Source organism: Varanus komodoensis, unplaced genomic scaffold (assembly GCF_004798865.1).
Source record: "Varanus komodoensis strain SLA01 unplaced genomic scaffold, ASM479886v1 scaffold1, whole genome shotgun sequence".
In the NCBI taxonomy this organism is placed as follows: Eukaryota; Metazoa; Chordata; class Lepidosauria; order Squamata; family Varanidae; genus Varanus; species Varanus komodoensis.
Genome location: NW_025335268.1, coordinates 119005002 through 119019589, shown reverse-complemented (window position 1 = coordinate 119019589; position 14588 = coordinate 119005002). Strand labels below are relative to the sequence as shown.

Here is a 14588-nt window from a genome sequence, read left to right as displayed (position 1 = left end):
GATAATACATAATATTTTACTTGTGGGAAGCTGAGGCAATGAATCCAGGCCACCTCAGGTTTTAAGTCCTTTCTCATGAAATGCTTTATGCCCAATTACATGAATGAAAACGGAAGTGCAGAGAAATTGCACTAGATGAGAAAAGATTGAAGCTATACAAAGCCAAATAAACGTTCTGAACATCTGGCCTATTATTAGATTAGGCTGTCTCCTCCAATCTGGTGTCTTCCAATGTTGTGGGTTTCAACTCCTACCAGCTTCATCCAACACAGCCAATAATGTCCAGGAATGCTGGGAGTTGAACCCTAAAACATTTGGAGGGCACCATGTTGGGGAAGGCTGGGCCAGAATAGTCACCACATTTACATTTCAATGTATCAGGACTACCCTTTTATCCTCAATATAAGCCTTTGTGCTAATCTAAGATGAACAGACCCAAGTTTCCCATAAACTATTTTATTCTCAAACCTCCTCATCCAGGCTTTCCGGGAATGCCAAAGCTGTGCTACAAACAAAAGCATATAGCATTTTTCAATTGCCTGGCTTTTTTCTCTTGAAAAAGAAAGGTGGGATTAAATATAATAAGTAAATTAATTAATAAAATTTAATTACTTCCCATGAATAAGTAGCTAATGTCTTAATATTATAACTGCCTTTTTAAATCTAAAACTTGAAAAGATCTTGCTTTTGTGCTTACAGAGCCTAAAAATATGAACACGTTCTGATAACCTTTTCAAAAACCATATAGAATTTCTAATAATCAGGGTGACCCCACTTCAAGTCCTAATCCCTTCTCATCCCCAATTTGTATTTCTCCCTCCACACATCTGTAGCTTCTTTGTATTTTAAGATAATCCCCCCTTCCTCTGGGCGAAAATAATTCAGAATTGTTAAATACTTTTGTCACAAGAACAGAGCATCAAATTATTTAAATGATTTGTGCCTCTCTTTCCAAATGTGTGTTGTGTTGCAAAGTTTTGATATATCTTGAATACAGAATTCCAGCATTTGTGTAATACAGTAGCTTCACATATGTCTATAGTCATTTTAGTTCCTGAAGTGTTCCTACTTTGACCTCTGTGTGTTATATATGATGTTTTCTTTGATGCTTATTGACTGTCATAGAAACCTTTTCTAACCTGTGACCACAAACCAGTCCAGTTTACCCACAAAGTCCAGGTGCTTAATTGTTGTCTTTCTGGTGTTTTATTTCCTGAGCTGTTAACTCAGACCTATTTCCTCTGTTGTCTAATGATATCTAACTTCTGCCTCTAGGAACCTCTCTCTAAACTGGTGGCTGAGATGCCAAAACTTTGTTAGTAAGTAACTTAGGGATACAAGATTAAGCTGTGACTCCTGTACTGATTTTTATACCCTTCTAGAGGTTGTGCTGCATTTCCTGAGGATCAGACTGAATGTAACAGTCAGTAGCCTTGATATGACTGAAAGCAAAATGAACAGCAGTGTGGTCATATCACTGGTGATAAAAAGCTGTGATCCACATGTACTGAAACATTTAGGCAATTGCATAATTAGTATACTTTGGAAATAGGCAGAACAGCACTTGAGGGATGAAAAGCTTTCTGAGCTGCTTGTGTATCTGATGAAGTGGGTGGCAGTCCATAAAAACTTACCTCATAATAAAGTTCTTGGTCTTTAAGGCCCCCACAAGATGCTTGATTATTGAAACTGCTTAAAATACCTTACTTAAAAATGCAATGTTGAACTCCTGTGCTTTATGAAGAATAGCAAGTACAGTAGCCACACCCTTCTCTAGACACCATGCTCTGAAGCACAATGCAAGCTAATAACTAGTATATCAGCTACCCTCTTTCTGGAGCAGTCAGCATGCCCACCACTCTCTGCTTCTTGTGGCCAAGAGAATTCCTAAGAAAGAGGCAGGGATGAGCAAAATGATTGGTACAGAACTCGAATGGCAGGTGCCACATAGCTACAGATTGGCTCAGTGCCTCCAAGCATTTAGTGATATCTGCATTGTTTCTGGGTGATGACACTGCACCCCTAATAGCAACGAGGCATTGCTGCTGGGACAGTCATCTTTCTATTCCTACAGCAGCCTTTTGAGACAGACATAGAAAAGCAGGATAATAATTAGGTGACACGGGCAAGCTTTCCTTCCTTGGCTATACACAGTAAATTTAAAAAACACACACTTTAGAATCACCATTAAGATAAAAAGGATGCTGTGATGGCTATAAAATCAGACTGTCATCTGTAAGAAGGATACATCTCCATTGGAGAGAGGAATACACCTGATGAGGTCAGGGCAATATTAAAAATGATTTTATTTGTGTTGCTTCCCACTTCAAAAAGCAGTCACAACTTTAATTAGGCAGTATAGAATACATCACTAATATAAGAAATTCATATAAACAATATTTATTTATTTAGGAGGCTTCTATGCTGCCCCATTCAGCAAAGCCTCGGGGCGGCTCACAATAATAAATAAATAAACACAATATAAAAACAATATAATTTGAGTCAACCTGGCCAAGAATTAAATAAATAAATAAATAAATAATATTAACAAAATAACGTTTGAATAAAAAGGTCTTTGCCTGGCGCCGAAAAACAAATGACGGCGCCAGGTGGACCTCTCTGGGAAGCGCATTCCATAGATTGGGCGCCACTGCAGAGAAAGCCCTCCTCCGAGTACTTACCCTTCTAATATCCTTCATGGAGGGTTCAGCACAATAATCAGCACAATCATGCAAATAAAAACAAGCAGCATAAAATATAATTAAAAGCAACACAAAAAGTTTTTATTCATAATGTACAAAATCTTCCCTCCCTCACAGCCTAGAATGAATATCACAAAAGCAGCTTACAACAATCAGGTTATAACTAATGTCCAAATGCTTGGAAAATGATGTAAGTCTTTGCTTGACACTGTACAGTTGATAATGCTGGTGTCAACTGAGCTTCCTTGGGGTGAATGTTTCATAAATATGGGACTATCAGACAAAAGGCCCACTTCCAAACTCTGCCACCAAGCTTCCCTTGGAAAAAGGCCTCTGAAGCCAACCTAAGGGTCCAGCTAGGTTCACATAGGAAGGGGAGCTCCTTGAGGTTTTGGGATCCCAAGCCATGTGGGGCTTTATATTATGAAATGCTTGGTTTATGTTTCATCCAGGATTCTTTATAATTTATCTTTACTAATAATATCTGTCTTTTTCTTTAAAAAAAGTGTTCTGGGATAGAAGGAAAATATTTCATCCCTTTGCTCTAACTCCTTTCCTTCAAATAATAAACATTCCTTGTAATATGTTCCTTGCCACTTCTCATTACCCTCCCCTGGTACAAGACAAAATATTTGCTTATTCCCTTACCTGTGCTCACACTAAATTAAAAATAAAATAAAATTGAGTGACTGATAACACACAGCTCACACCAAAAACTGTTGGTGAAAGAATGGTATTTTCACAGTAACTAAAAACCTTGGGTCTGTTTGCCCCAACAATAATTTCTAGCTTTCTTTAGACTGATTTTGCAATGACTATTGATGCTTGCCTTTGTACCCAGGTGCCCCTGTAGTTCAGAAGTTGCACATTTAGCATCCTCATTCATCTCCATTGGCTATTTGAGGCACTATCTTTGCCAGCCACATGGAGGCAGAGTCAAACTGAATCCTCCTACCCAGATCCAGTTTAATCCTAGTGAAGATGGGTAACTCACACCTATCTAACTTTGCATTAGCAGCTAGCTGCCTGCCATATAGAATATTTGTTTCTAGTTCTTCACTGAAGTAAAATTGTAATACTGTACACATTTTGTCTGGATGTAAATTATGTTTAGCTGGACTTATTTCTGAGGAAGCATGCTTAAAAGTATTTATTTATGTATTTATTTATTAAAACATTTTTATGCCGCACCATTCACCGAAGCCTCGGGGCGGCTTACAACAATAAGTTGAAAAATAATTATAACATTAAATTGAAAAATATAAAAATTAAGTTAAAAATACAAAAATACCAATATAAAATAAGCCACCCTGGCCAGATAAAATCCAATAATATTAACAATTAAAATGCCGCTTAAATAAAAAGGTCTTCGCCTGGCGCCGAAAAACAAATAACGACGGCGCCAGGCGGACCTCCCTGGGGAGCGCATTCCATAACTTAGGCGCCACGGCAGAGAAAGCCCTCCTTCGAGTACCCACCCTCCTAATTTCTTTAACGGAGGGTTCCCGGAGAAGGGCCTCTCCCGCCGATCTCAAGGGGCGGCCGGGCATATATGGATATAAGCGCTCTTTCAGGTAACCAGGACCCAAGCCGTTTAGGGCTTTATAGGTCATCACCAACACCTTGAATTGGGCCTGGACTTCAATGGGAAGCTAGTGAAGCTGACGGAGAACTGGAGTCATGTGAACATAACGCCCAGTCCCCATCAGCAGCCTGGCAGCTCTATTTTGAACCAACTGAAGTATCCGGACCATCTTCAAGGGTAGCCCCACGTAGAGCGCGTTACAGAAGTCAAGACAGGAAGTCACCAGCGCATGTGTCACTATCGCGAGGCAGTCGTACTCCAGGTACGGGCGCAGCTGATGAATCAGCCGAAGCTGGAGGAAAGCGTTCCTCGCCACTGCTGTCACCTGAGCTTCCAGTGAAAGCTCCGGGTCGAGGAGCACTCCCAGGCTGCGGACCTTGTCCCGAAGAGGGAGTGCAACCCCATTCAGGACTAGGTTCAATTCACCCTCTCCGAAGCCCGATCCGCCAACCAACAGGACCTCCGTCTTGTCTGGATTGAGCTTCAGTTTATTGGCCCTCATCCAGCCCATTACCTCGGCCAAGCACCGGTTCAGCACAGCCACTGCCTCACCTGGATTGGTGGAGAACGAGAGGTAGAGCTGGGTATCATCAGCATACTGATGGTTCCGCAGCCCACACCTCCTGATGACCTCTCCCAGCGGTTCCATGTAGATGTTGAACAGCAAAGGGGACAAAATGGACCCCTGTGGTACTCCATGGCATAGCTGCCATGGCGCAGAGCCACAGTCCCCCAGCACCACCTTCTGGAACTGGCCATTGAGATAGGAGCGGAACCACTGCAAAGCAGTGCCTCCGACCCCCAATCCCGCAAGCCTATCCAGAAGGATACCATGGTCGATGGTATCAAAAGCCGCTGAGAGGTCCAGGAGAACCAACAGGGACGCACTCCCCCTGTCCTTCTCCCTGCACAGGTCATCGTACAGGGCGACCAAGGCAGATTCAGTACCGTACCCGGGTCTGAAGCTGGACTGAAATGGGTCCAGATAATCAGTTTCATCCAAGAGTGCTTGGAGTTGTCCCGCCACCACTCGCTCCAACACCTTGCCCAGAAACGGGATGTTGGCCACTGGTCTATAGTTAGTGGCCATCTCTGGATCCAGTGACGCCTTCTTCTGGACCGGTCGGACTACCGCCTCCTTTAAAAGGGCAGGCACCCGACCCTCCCTCAGAGAAGCGTTAACCACTTCCAAGGTCCAGATCCCAATCCCGTGCTTGGAATTATTTATTAACCAAGACGGGCAAGGGTCCAATAGGCAAGTGGTGGGACGTACTCATCCAAGCACCTTGTCCACATCATCGGGCCGCAGTAACTGAAATTCATCCAATAATTCTGGACCAGACGGCAGCATTGGTGTCTCCCCAAATACCTCTGAATCAATAGTGGTATCCAGCTTGTGACGAATCTGAGCAATTTTCTCCCTGAAATGCCTGGCAAAGTCGTCACAGCGGGCCTCTGAGGGTGGAACCAGGTCTTCCTTTAGACCTGGACAAACCAGACCTTGCACCACTCGAAAAAGCTCCACCGGACAGCATTGTGAGGAGGCAATGGAAGTGGAAAAAAATCTCTTTTTCGCCGCCCTCACTGCCACAGCATAGGCCCGATAGTGGGCTCTCAAGTGTGTTCGGTCAGATTCATCCCGTGATTTCCTCCACCTACACTCTAGCCGTCTTCCAACCTGCTTCATCGCCCTTAATTCAGGAGTATACCAAGGGGAAGAGCGGGCTCTGCCCGGTGGGAGAGGACGCTTAGGAGCGATCATGTCCACAGCCCTGGTCATCTCCCCGTTCCACAGTTCGACCAGAGCCTCGACAAGAGCACCCGTCTTGTCAGCCGGAAACTCCCCCAGGGCCTTCAGGAATCCTTCCAGATCCATCCGGCTCCGGGGGCGGACCCACACAATCAGGTCCACACCCTTGCAGAGGGAGAGGTCACACTCGAGCACAAACCTCACCAGGAAGTGATCTGACCATGACAGGGGAGTTAAATGTAAATTCCTCACCCTCAGATCCCCCTCTTCCTGCCTCGTTGAGAAAACCAGGTCCAGAGTGTGTCCACGTTCATGGGTCGGGCCGGTGACATGTTGAGACAGCCCCATGGCCGCCATGGAGGCCATGAAGTCCTGAGCCGCCCCGGTCAGACCAGTCTCGGCATGGAGATTGAAGTCCCCCAGGACCAACATCCTGGGGGTCCTCAACACCAGGTCCGAGACGGTCTCTGTCAGCTCAGGCAGGGAGACTGTTGGGCAGAAGGGTGCACGGTACACCAACAGAATCCCCAATCTGTCTCAGTCGCCCAACACCAAGTAGAGGCACTCCAGCCCTGGTCTCGAAGGGACAGGAAGTCCCGTGAGAGAGATGGAGGCTCGGTAAACCAAAGCGACCCCCCCTCCCCTCCCCTCCGGGTGGGAACAGTGCTGAACCAGATACCCGGGCGGGCACAGTTGGGAGAGGGCCACATCCCCCGCTTCTCCCGCCCAGGTTTCGGTGATGCAAGCCAGGTCGGCCCCCTCATCCACAATCAAATCATGGATGAGGGAAGATTTGTTACTGACCGACCTGGCATTGAGCAGCAGCACTGTCAGGCCCAAGGGGCGGCTGACAAGACTACCTGGCACCCTCTGGCTGGGGGCAAAACCAGAAGTAGGGACAGGTGTCAGCCATCTGTCCCTCCTTCTTCTATGCAGACACGTTAAGCTCCCACCGCTGTTACATCCATTGCCCAAAACCACCCCAATGGCGGCGCCCGCACGCTCCCCAGGAAGCACAAGCGGCGACATGGCCAGGGATGACTCCATAAAAACAGCTTAAAATACAGTAAAATTATAAAAAACAGTTAAAAACTCCCCCTTCCCTCGGCTATACGCTCAGTAGACTGTAAAAGAAACAAAAGAACCAAAGTGTGGGTATATTCAGTAAAGTTCATTATTATCTGCAAGCAAAAGGGAACCCCAAATTTAAATTGTCACATAATTTGATTAAGAGTATCATTTTTCATTTTCATTTATCTGAAGACATTCAAAGGAGAGCAGAGCTTGTATATATATCTAGTGCCTAGAGCAGGGCAGTCCAACTTTTCATACCTCAAGGTCCACATGAGGACTTTGACATGGCACCCAGGGGCTGCACTGTGACATTTCCATATCATAAATTAAACTGTTTGGTCTTGATGGTGGTCTTGGGAGAGCTCATTGAAGTCATGCCTGTGCCATCACTGGGATCTGGACTTGGGGGAAGAACAGGGGGACTCCAAGCAGCAAGAGGACTGCAGAACAAGACCTCAGGGGGGCTGCATGCACTGCAAGCCATGTGTTGGACCACCCTGGATTAGAACATTTTGACTGGTTTACATTTATCAGCTTTATATCAATGTTGCACTTGCTAAAATTTCCTTTTCTTCTCTGTATTGAAGGTACTGAAGCTCAAGACTCCTTTACCTTGGGTCATTCACCTCCTGCCTTGCACAGCTGTAGATTATGTATCCCTCTATATACCTTAAAAGATACACTTGAAAAATATCCCTAGCTAAAAATTAGTGTGCAAGAGGCACACCAGAAAAGAAAGTGGAGATTAAATGCTAAGTTCAATGCAGAGTAAGCAGCCAGAGGTTATTGTGTGCTTGCTGCTGGTTAGCCAAAGGTCTTGAGAACAGGCAAGGTAGACCTGAGTATTCAAGGACGATGAATAGGGAACTCTTGCTCTAGCAATGCGTCAGCAGTGCCTCACTAACATACAGCTGACTTTCTATCAGGTGACAAATGCATTAGTACCAGGACATTTCAGGAAATGCCACTGGCCCTAGCCTGCCAGTCTTAAGCAACTGACTTATCAGTTTCTCTCCTGTGATTTAACCTTTATGGGATTTTGGTGTGCTGGTCATCAAGATAAGTATGTCTGATAGTAGGGATCCAGCAACTGCAGTGAAACTAATTGGTTATGGCTGAGCAGCTTTTCCTAATGTATGTTCATTTTATCATGTATCTTGATCTAACCTGACACAGTTCTCAACTTGCTTTCTGCATATGGAGACAACAAGTAAGGGGGAAAGGTGGGAGGCGGGGAGAGAATACATTTCACTTTGGTTTGCAGAGCAGCTTTTTTATCTTTTCCATCTTAGCTCCTGTTATCACTGACACAACATAGTATGAGACAGTACCAATCAAGAATGTAAACAGAGGAAATCCTATCTTGATCCCCAGAGAACAGAGAAAGAGCTTTTTTACACCTCATGGAGCATTCTGGGTGGAATACACAAATTTGTTATTTCTGGCATCCCCTCAGACCGATCAGCAGGTGTGTTTGTACAACTGAAAGCAGTTAAGAGTTGTCTGTGCTGAAAATGGGACTGGGAAAGGGAGAACACTAAAGGAGTGGGAGGAGAGGTTTGCCTTGATCAGTGCCAGTAAGAATAATTACAAGTTGTCTGAGGCTAAGACTGTCCTGGTAACATGGTACTTCATTAGGTGCCCAGGGGCTGTGCTCTCTGTGAAAAGACAAGTGCTCTGTACACTAAACTCAGAGCTGGCTGAAGATATTTTGCTGCCTGAGGAGGAACAGCAAATGATACCCCCAAGTAGAGGCATAGACCAAGACCAGCCAATTTATTTTGACCCTCAAGAAAGAAAATCCCACAGGTGCCTCTCCATAGAAGCACCCCAAAACTAGCTGCCTCACTCTACTCAGGGGCAATACTAGCACTGATATTCTTCACTTTCTCTTCAAGAACCTGCATTTTCATTTAATTTCTTACAGTAAAAGCTTCTCATTATATTAGATCATATGTATCCTTTTAAATTCATTGCTTCTTGATTTTCTTGTAAAATGCTAACAATTTTAATGCTTTGGCCTAATTTTTCTCCAGTCTCCTCTAAGTCTAATAAACATCTTTAAATTTTGCGGTTTGCTCTTAAATCTTTATTGGTTTCATCAAATTGATTGCATAGTTTTTATTAAAAATTTCTAAGCTGAAATTCCAGAACTACTTAGTTATCTTCCAGTATTGTTACTCCATTCCCCATTGACCTTTAAATTTTTCCTATAGTTGTGATATTCATGATTTACTTAGAAAAATGGAAAATTTATAATCTGGTCATGAGTTATTTTGAATGAAATAAACTCTTGTTTATTAAATCCATTCTGTGCTCTCATAAATTGTACAGTTTCCTTTCATATGTATAACACAGATAGACAGATATCTCAGACACAGTGTATTCTGGAGCTATATGAGCTATTGATACTTCAACAGTGGTATTCATTCCACAGATGCTCTTCCATCTGTGCTGCTAATGTTACTTACTGGGTCATGGGTAACAGGGCAGATAAATAACATTTTCCAATAATAAGTTCTCGTTCTCTCTCTCACTCTCTCTCTCTCACTCTCTCTCTCTCTCTCTCTCTCTCTCTGGCAAACTACAGTCTGATTAGTCTTCATTAACAAAACAGTACTGAGTTTACCTTGTCACTAAACTTGTGGGGAGGAAGATGCCTCCACTTAGACCCCTGAAGAACATGAGTATCTTTGTAGAGAGACCAGGAGGTGATACAGTGTTATTCAGCTAAGTGCAGACATCCTCCTGAGCTGAGGATATTATAGTAAGCCCTGCCAAATGGCCAAGTGAAACAAGCGACTGAGCAAGGAAAGGTGCAAAGCTTGCCCTCTACCTTGCTGTGTCACCTCTTCCTCCTCCTCCTTTTCCTCTTCCACCACCACACCTGTCCTCTACTTTTTCCTTCTATACGGATTAACTTGCTCACTCAATTTTTTCTTCTTGGATTGGATGCTTAACTTCTGTTCAAAGGGAATAAAAAGCCAGCTGCCACGCTAGCAGGACGTACTGGCCTTGGAGTACCTACTGGGCAGCTGGCTCTTGTGGATTAAAGCTTATAGGAAAGTGGGTGTTCTAAGGGTAAGTCTTCTCAAGGAGAGAGCTGGAAGAGAAGCAAGGAAATGGTACATCTCACTTCACTGTCAGAGGCATCCTAAAGCAGAGCTAGAATTGTAGCTATTGCTTCCCATCCAGATAGTCATCTGAGCACAAAGAACTACCCTTTCACTTACTTAAAGTTCAAGTAATTAACATCAGTGTGATGCAGCTTCTCTGTAGCACATTGATTTATTTATTCAGTTGTTTGGATAATTATAAACTATACTTCATCAATGATCTCAGAGAGGTGAACAATAAATAAGTAAACACAATTATGAAATACAATAACAAAGCAACAGTAAAAGGCACTTTCAAAAATCCCTGCATAATACATGCTGACCAGGGTAAAACATGTGGGTAGGCAAAAGGTTTTTGACCTGGAGCAAACATTATTGCACCAGTCACAGCTCCATGGCAGGAATGCGTCACAGAGAGGGTGCTGCAAGAATCAGCATACAGTGAGTAGAAGGCACCATAGGAGAATGTCCACTGCAGATCTTAAAGCACAGGCAAGCTAGTAAAGGGACTGGCATATTTGGGTCCCAAGCCATTTAGGGCTTTGCAGGTAAATATTTCCCTTAGGACTGATGTAATATGATCCCATCTGGCTGTACCAGTTAACACCCTAATAGCTGCATTCAGCACTAGTTGAATTTTCTGGCTCATATTTAAGGGCAGTTCCATATACAACACATAGTATATGTGGACAGGTTACTAGAGTATGGGCCGCAGTGGCTCAACTGTTCCCTGGCAAACCATCTGAAACTAGTAAAAGGCACTCTGAGATACTAAGGTAATCTGGCCTGCAGTAACAAAATTGGATCCAGGAATAATCCCAAACTACATACTTATTTCAAGGGGAATGTAATCCCTTCTAAAATAGGCTGCACACCCAATTTATGAACATGACAGACACCTCACAGGTCCTCCCTCTTGTTGGCCCCTATCCAGGCCATTACCAAGTCCAGACACAATTTCAGCACATCGGTTGCCAAATCTGCCAGTGGCATCTTTAACCAGGCTGTTTTCCAAAGGCCTTTGATTGCTTTGATGGCTTTGTCTGCTTTCTTGCTTATAAACTGCACTACTTCCTTTTCTCCAGTCCCACCTCATCATCCTCACTCTTCCCTTCTTCATTAAGCTCAAGAATACAGTTTTATGTTCCTGAATCATTATGCAGCAAGATTTCCTTCTATAATTGGCAACCTAATATGATTCTGCAGACAATCCTTGTCTTTTTGGTCTGAACTGTTATATCACAACACTAGCAAAAGGTGTTTTTAGGGAATTGAGCCGCAGATTGTCTATGTTGATGTTGGCAAGACTAGTTCCTTTCTTGCTGCAGTGGAGTGTTCCCCAGGATGAAATTTCTCCTGGAGATTTGTATTTGGTTTGCATATGGGAGCCTGGACTTCCACAAGTAAAATGCAAATTGTCAGCAGCACAGCTAGGTCAGGTCAGGTGCGTCTGTCTGTCCATCCTTTTCATGGGCCAGAAGACCTGGCCAGGCTGTGGGAGACTTGACATGGAGTGCAGAGGGGAGTTGTCTGTTTTGCACTCCTGTTGTGGCAGTATAAAGAAGTTCCCTGGTGAGAGGCAGCTGTGAATGCATGACATTGGGGCCATTGACATAGATAAAGATTGTTGTTATATGCAAGTTTTCTAAACTTGGTTCCTGTGTCTGTTAGAGACCGCTTGACATTCACTTTCCAGCTGTCAGTTTCTGTCAGCTGAGCAAGATGCCTGTCTATCTAAGTCTCTCTTTGGGAATTTCCTCACTCCTTCCAACTCTGTGTCTTAATTGCCCTTGTAAAACAGTGGGTATTTGGCCTTAGAATCAGTAATTCTGCTCCAGTTTCCCTGTGTGTTTTGTCTGTGTTTGAAGACACTACAGCTGTCAGTGTCTTCCACACACAACCCTCTCATGTTTTGCACTGCTTCCATCTTTTTTCAAGTGTGGAATATCTGTTAAATAGAACAAAGATGGAAAAGCTGCACGATGTCTTCTAATTGGTAGTGGTAGAAGCCCTCTATCTGGAAGCATCCCCATAGCATTTAACAATGGCTGCCACTATATAGAACTTATGTTGGTGCTCATGCAGAGATATTAGGGAACATATAAGACATAAAGAGATGTGGATGTCCTCTTGGCCTGCATGAGCTTATGTGCAGTGTATGAAGGGTCAGAGAATGTTTTCTTTCTTGTATTTATCTGAGGCAAAAGATTTATCACTACAATACTTGATGAAGATGCTGATGAGAAAGGCTAACTCAAGCCAGCAGCTTACAGGATTGGTCACCCAGACTTGAGCACTTTGTAGAAAGTTATAGTTGACATGTGTCTGCCAAGCAGGTTTTACTCCCAAAGAAGATGGGGACTGTAGGTGGAGTCTCTTTAGTCTTCTGGAGAACAGGGTGCATATTCTAGTGACCTCAGCTCTGCTTCTGTTGCTCATTCTCTGCCAGCCACGGCACGAGATAGCGATTAGCTGTCTTCATGGCCCCATAATAACCATGTCTGAAATGTTCTGCATGATTAACCTATTAGATACAGTACAGCTCTCAGCATTCTCAAGCTCAGCTTCTGTTTGCTTTCTAGCATCTAGAAAGAAGTTGATGAGAGGAAAAGGAAATAACCTTGGAGGTGTAGACCTTCATATTACACCATTTGGAGATACAAATGCAAGGGCTAGAACAGGAAAGAATGAGTAAGTGATGGAACCTTTCTTGGTTCAGAATAGCCCCCTTTCTTCCTTTGTTTTGGGGCCATGAATGTATATCAGTTATTTCTACAGGTGATAGTGTAGTTGGGAATGCATGAGAAGGATTGGTTAGGGCAGGATGAGGAAGAAAGATGTAGATATTAAAGGTTTTGAGAACAGAGTCTGTTATTAGTTCTTATTTGGTCATGTACTTATTTTTTTTTAATTCACCTTAATTCATGATTGAGAAAACAACAAATCCAGTAAATAACACAGTCATCCTAACACTTGCTTTGCTATTACCTTAAATTACTAAAGAAGTTTAAAAGACTAATTTCCAGAAAAAGGTCACTTCTTCTAGGAGGTACCCCAAAAACTGTGATATTATTGAATCCCAATTTTGGAACATAGTTTTATACATCTCTTCCCTTTTGGATTTGGAAATGGAATTTCAATTTAATAGGAAAAAAACCAAGAAAGGGGTCCAACAAACCTTGCAATGTAATCTAAGAAATATGTTCATGATAAATGTAAGACCATATGCTTTCAAACAACAATTAGGTTGGTACTGCCTCTTCAGTACCTCCCCACACCACCCAGCTAGTGGGGGACTCATTCTCCCAGGCTCTCTCCCCAGCCCCTCATGTATAACACGTTTCTTGTTGATCTCTTCCTTCTTCACATGCACCCAGCATTCTGTCTCTCTTTCTCATCCATCTCCATCTCTCACCTACCACATGCACATTTTCCCATATAAGCATCCATTTCCCTCTTCTGTTTCTCATTTCCTTTCTTCTCTTTCCAGTCTGTCTTCTCTCTCTTCTTTTCCAGTCTATGAAAATCATGTCCTCTTAGTGGGCAAGAGCCCTGCATTGTCTTAGCAGTTTCTTTCAGACATTCTGAGAACAACCTGTGGCCTTGTTGCAATTTGTAGAACATACATTTCCCTTGAAATTCGTGAAGAAATGTGCATGTAGATTTGCTACACACATTAAAATAAATGCCACTCAGGATCCATGTTTGTGCTCCCTGTGTGGAATTGCTACATCATGCTGAACATTTCTTACACAGCTTAATTATAAACAAAGGTAGAGAATGTGGGTGTTTTGATTTTTTTATTTATCTTTTAGTAAAACAAAAAGTTTGCTGAAGTTTCAACACTGACTTCCATGTTCTAAAGTGACATATTGATTATTCCTATCCTAATTTCTTATCCTCTCCTAAAATATCCAAAACTATGCCTTTTCAGTTTATGCTTAAGGTCACTTAATCCAAAATAAATTGTGCCACATAGTTGCATAATAACAAAAGAAAATAAGAATGGCATTCCATCTCTGACTGGGGATTGGAAGAATGATGCACTATTTTCTAACTCTTTAAAAGTTTTCTTTAGAAATTAGAAGGCGTTAACATACTAAGAGATTGGATCCCATGTTATATGAACTTGAATATGTAGTTCTAGCAGATAATATTGTTTCATTTTATCATGCCGACCTCTTGGTCTGATGCTTTTATAGCATCTTTCTCCAACCTAGTGTCCTGCTGATGACTGGGAGTTGCAGTTCAATATTTCTAGAAATTGGAGAAAGCTGAATTGTTTCATTTCTTGGATTGAGAAGGCTCCCATGTCAGTATTGTTTCTTGGGGTATCTATAAATGTAGGAGAACATTATTCT

The 14588-nt window shown here is 42.9% G+C and overlaps 1 protein-coding gene across 10 annotated transcripts in view; it reads left to right on the top strand.

The window, feature by feature from the left end:
- The window catches only part of ST3GAL3 (ST3 beta-galactoside alpha-2,3-sialyltransferase 3), a 237435-nt gene that overhangs the window by 207912 nt on the left and 14935 nt on the right, over positions 1-14588 (top strand). The window lies entirely within an intron of this gene.